We start from the raw sequence: 6,079 nt of genomic DNA, 5'->3' as shown, positions 1-6,079 counted from the left end.
TTTGTTTTCTCTGACCATTCTGATCATGCTGTAACAGACCGCTTTTGAAGAATGCTCCCTCTAAGGCATTTGCTGAGGAGTAATTAAAATATACAATGAACAGCTTTTTCTCCTGCCTGATTACTGGATTGTCCTGTAGGATGATGTTTCTTTCTTTAATAAGATGCTAAATTTCAACCACGTTATCCCCCATAAGCGTGGTGATATTGAGATCAGGGTTCTGTGTGGACCATAACATCTGTTGCAGGATTCCCTGTTGCTGTTTTCACTGTGTATAGTTTTTATGATTTTGGCTGTAGGTTTAGGGCCATTGCCATACAACAGAATGAAGTTGGAACCAGTCAGATGCTTCCCTGATGGTATTGCATGATGAATAAGAATCTACCCATACTTCTCTAAGCATTGAGGAGATCATCAGTTTTGATGGACATCCAGTCATCTCTGGACTTCGGGTTGGGAAATGGATGGATGGCTGGACTATGTTGGGTCTTGTCTTGTTCACCATGGCATATTTGCAGGTTAAACGGTCATATCTACACCAGCCACACCTTTTTAGAATGTCCAGTTTTATTCCCTCTACGTAGCTGCTTCTGTTTCAGTTCATCACTTTTGTTCAACCTACATACAGTTGTGTTCAAATAAATAGCAGTGGGTTAAAAAAAATGAAGTTAAATACTTTCAATAGCTTTTATTTCCATATTTCAAATGATGTGGAAACATTACACACTGAATTCAAAATCAAAGTGTCTGCATTATTGTTTTACGGAAAGCAAAGAAAAGGAATATTAATCTGTTCAAAAACATAGCTGTGTTGACATTTTTTTGTTTGGGGTTGTCGTTTTGTTGGAATACTCATTTCAGGGACATTTCCTTTTTGGTATATAGCAACATAATTTCTTCAAGTATTCTAATGTATTCAAACTGATCCATGATACCTGGTAAATGATAAATAGACCCAACACCGCAGTATGAAAAATATCTCCATATCATGATGTTTGTGCCATAGGGCAAAATTGATAACTAAGTGGCTTGAGGAACAAAACTTCAAAATTTTGGGTCCATGGCCAGGAAACTCCCCAGACCTTAATCCCATTGAAGTACAGGGGAGACAGCAGCATTCCTGGACCAGGGTACCCATACATACAACTGCAGGGCATTCTGGGGACTGTAGTCCTGTGGGCTAAACTGCTGGGTTCCATGGGTTCCACCATGGGGAACTGAAGGGACTGGCTGTCCAACTTTGTAGGGCACTGTCTGACATGGAAGTGCTTCCTGCATGCAACAGTCTGGCATCAGAAGAGCTTCTGGGTCCTGCAAAAAAAGTAGCTGCTCTACCTCAGCCAGGCAAATTAGAATCAATTGCAGAGGAAGGATAAAGCTTGCCTGGGAGGCATGGAGGAAAAGAGGGGGAAGAAAGTTGTATTTTGTGCAGTGAATAAGAAAGAAATTGCTTTTCAAGGTACTTTGTTAATTAAATAAATACACTTACTTGGACTGGGACTTCTGTCAGTAACTGCTACTTCTGTTGGATTTTGGATCCTAATGGCTAATTGCTACCCCTGAAAGTATGTAGCCTAAAGTGACACAGTTTGTTTCATTAACAATCGTTGGCCATTGCTAAATGTCAGTAAACTACAGGACAACTTCAGCAAAACAATGCTCAAACTATCTCAATAATTACTTATCTTTATTTGAAGGAGAAACCAGGTGTAAATGTTAGGCATGAAAACATACAACCTGAACAATTCAAATCAGGGTCACACAGCAATCTTTGTATCAGGTAACCGTAGCTCTGGTTGTTGCAGTCTTAAGCCAGGTATGATGTTTGAGAGCCAATGGACAATCTTTTGGTGGCAAAGTCTGACCGAGTTGTCTTCTCTTTGTCTGCTGTTTCTCTCTCTCCTCCTCATGTTTCTTTTAAAATCCTTTGAATTTATAGTATCATACTGACTGGCTTATGGTACATATTGCATATTACAAAAACCAGGACAATTGATATGTTTTCATAGTCTGGTTGATTGTTGATTAAGTTATTGTTGAAACATTTTAGAGTCCCAAGCCTCCATTTCACATATTCTTAAAAGCATACACACTGGTCACTATCTATGCTTAAATATATACATTTTAATAAATAATGCCACTCTTATTTTCCCAGAATTCCTATCTATGTCTATTTTGCATACATCCCAGAATTTTATCTAGTCCCAAATTTGACAATTTTGGAAAAGTACCTCATGAGTATTAATGATCTAATAGTACCTGCATGCTATTTCACTTACAGAACATTTCCCACATGAGCTTTGAGCTCACAAGTTAAAAAGTCATTATTTCATTTATGTTAGGTAGAATGCCCAAAGGGGACTGGGCGGTCTCGTGGCCTGGAACCCCTACAGATTTTATTTTTTTCTCCAGCCTTCTGGAGTTTTTTTTTGTTTTTTCTGTCCACCCTGGCCATCGGACCTTACTCCTTTTTATGTTAACTAAGGTTGTCTTATTTTAATTTCTTATTTGTCTTTTATTCTTCTTTTCTTCATTATGTAAAGCACTTTGAGCTACTTTTTTGTATGAAAATGTGCTATATAAATAAATGTTGTTGTTGTTGTATTTAAATACAGTAATTATAAAAAAAGGCACACTGAAATAAGAATCAGAATCAGAATCAGAATCAGCTTTATTGGCCAAGTATATGTACGCATACAAGGAATTGGACTCCGGTTTTACCTAGTATTGTCCCTGATGCTGTGAGATTGACTTAAGTGTTCATGAGAGTGATGGCTTGAGGAAAGAAACTGTTCACATGTCTGGTAGTTTTGGCGTACAGTGCTCTGTAGCGCCTACCAGAGGGAAGAAGTTGAAAAAGGTTGTAACCAGGGTGTGATGGGTCTGCAATGATGTTTTCTACCCGTTTCCTGACTCGAGATCTGTATAAGTCTTGAATGGAGGGCAGGTCAACACCAATGATTTTTTCTGCAATCCTGACTGTCCGTTGAAGTCTGTTCCTGTCCTGTTTTGTGGCTGAGCCAAACCAGACTGTGATAGATGAACAGAGAACAGACTGGATTACTGCAGAGTAAAATTGGATGAGCAGCTCCTGAGGCAGGTTGAACTTCCTGAGCTGGTGCAGGAAGTACAACCTCTGCTGGGCCTTTTTAACAATTGTGTTTATGTTTAGTTCCCACTAAGACACACAAATTCAATATTATAAGTCAGTTTTTGGCATTTTGCAAAAGCACAGCTTTCGAACAGCATTATAAGTCTGGAAAGCAGAAGTGGCATCAATTGGATGTTTGTGCATCAACCATTGGTTCTGCAGAGGGAGGAAGGAAAAAAGCACTACCTCCTGGCTCGGAGTGTATTTACCATTCAATGAGCCCTGAAGTTGTATGCCATGCACAAATATAACTTTGCTAATAATTATCCATGGTCTATAGAATGATGACTGCTCTCTGACTGTTGCTTCTTATCTATGCCTGAATAGATAAGTGGTCATATTCACATAGTCTAACCTCATAATGTTACCACATAGATGTTAATTTTGGCAAAGTCTCAGATAAAGGCACCTTGGAATGCTATTCTTTATACACCCACATTTCTATTCACAATTGAATATATCTTGGGAGGGGCTTTGGGCACAACCTAGTAACTCTATCCTGTATGCTGTACTGCTGACGTTTGAGTCATGTGCCTCTGTTTCCTTGGAAAAGGGAAACGTGAAGCATAATCAACAAAGCTATGTCTTGGAATACAGTATGTCCCTTCTGATTAGGTAGTCGCCATTGCTGCTGTTCCATTCTGAGATCACCTGTCCCTAGTACTGAAGTTACTGCTGCTGCCAAGATATCACCACAGCTTTGTGGTCCATGATTAGCATTTATGGCGATCTAAGCAGGTAAGCTGAACAGGCTCTACTGTACTTAAACCCGAAAACCGGTTAATTTCCAGGATGTGGGATCTGCATGCTGGTTTTGGTTTGCTTTTCTTTTCCTCATAAGAATCCTGTTTTCTACCACAGTTCATAGAGCTAAGTGTGAATCGTCATACATGACTGTCATCCTCTATGAGCTGATTCCTGATCTGTTTACGTTCACAGTTTCTGGGTTCATAAAATGCATGCATAGATGATGAGCTGTGACGGAGAAAGCTGTGTTTGTTTGTATTCTGCCTCTTTAACCTAGGAATCATTTGCTGTGGCGTCACTGACCACGTTTTATAAACCATCTAGCCATTTATCCATTTCCAGTTTGATTTTGATTATATGGTCATAGGGAGCCAGATCCTGTGGAAAGCAGAAACCATCTGTCAATGGAAGGCCAGTCTACAGTGAATTCAGAAAGTATTAAGAGTTCCTCACTTTCTGAATACTTTATTGTGTTGTAGATTTCATTTTAAATGGATAAAGTTGCCATTTATGCCCACCGGTTCTACACTCAGTAACTCATAATGCCAACGTGAAAACATGTTCTTAGAAGATTTGAAAATTTATTAAAAATCAAAAACTTACATCTCTTATTCTTGTCAGTATTCAGACCCTTAATTCAGAATGTTGAGTTTTTAGTCTTCTTGGTGAAGTCTCTACAAGCTTTGCACATCTGGATATGGGCAGCTTCTCCCATTCTTCCTGGCAGATCCTCTCAAGCTCTATTAGATTGAATGGGAAGTACAGTATCTATAAACTGCCATCATCAGGTCTCTCCAAACATGTTCTGTGGGGTTCAAGTCTTGACTTTGACTGGGCCACTCAAGAACAGTCACTGACTTATCTTGAAGCCACTGCAACATTGTTTTGACTGTATGGTTCAGGTCATTGTCATGCTTAAAGGTGAACCATATAGAAGCAGGTAGGTACGGGCAACCTCAGCCCGAAAGAAGGCACTGGGAATCTCAGGACAGGAGCAGAATCAAGATTTATTGTATGGCGCACATACAGACTCATTTCCGATGAAATGAACATCCAGTCATGGGCAGCCCTTACATTTATTACAGTTCTTATCATACAAGCCATTATTCATCCTCATCTGACTCCTAATATTCCACTGCTCTAATCCTACCTCTAATTGATTCTACCATTATTTCTCAGCTTGAGGGGTGTCAAATCCTGCTCTGTCCATCATATCAATTTGACAAGGCCTATCCTCGCTCCCTACTCGCTCAGCAGTCACCACCAATATTTAGAGTTGGAAAGTTCGCATTCCCTCTCTAAAAGAGGGGGCCCACCCTTTTCCACCTTTTTCACATGTCTTACCTTTGCCTTATGAAATATTGGTGGTCTCTAGCTTATACAAGATAATAAAAATATGTAGGCATGAGCCTTTTTAATCCTAACTCTTAGAGTTTTAATGCTTAGTAAAATACTATGCTTACTTTCTCATGTGCTTATAATACTTTTGTAGTACAAGTAGATTACCAATTTTAAGAATGCACTTTTCTATAGCCGTCACCCCAATCTGAAGTCACATGCACACTGGAGCAGGTTTTCTTCAAATACCCCTCTGTATTTGGATGCATTTCAGTTTTTAATTTGTAATACATTTGCAAACTTTTCTAAAAACATGTTTTCACTTGTCATTACCAGCATCATAGCTCCCTGGGCAAAGTAGTGTGCTGGGACCCCTGTTTTAATGGCAAAACAGAAACATTCACAGGCATTAGGAACATCATGGACCCCCAGCAAATGCCAATTGTGCTTATACTTTAAGATGGCCTTACATTATGTTTTATTGAATGTATTGAATTAATAGACAAAATGGCAAATTAGTTAATTTAAAATTAAATCTACAACTCAATAAAGTGTGCAGAAAAAGAAGATGTCTGAGTGCCTTCTGATTCCAGTGTATGTCATAACACATTGACATTTTTTGGATATTGATTTCATTTATTAATCCTCAAGGGGATATTTAGCTTATAACCTAACATGGGATGTGGACGTTCTGAGTGTATTGCCCTTAATTTCAACTTACCACATCTTTAGCTGGCTTTCTTAAAATCCTTGCTTTCTGATACCCTTTCAGACACATGCAGGTTTGTAATTATACCAAAACATCGATTCTAAATAACACATTTAATTTTTGCAGTCAAGAAA

This window comes from Erpetoichthys calabaricus, chromosome 8 (assembly GCF_900747795.2).
Source record: "Erpetoichthys calabaricus chromosome 8, fErpCal1.3, whole genome shotgun sequence".
NCBI lineage: Eukaryota > Metazoa > Chordata > Cladistia > Polypteriformes > Polypteridae > Erpetoichthys > Erpetoichthys calabaricus.
The sequence above is the reverse complement of the archived record's forward strand: the minus strand, read 5'-3'. Positions refer to the sequence as shown.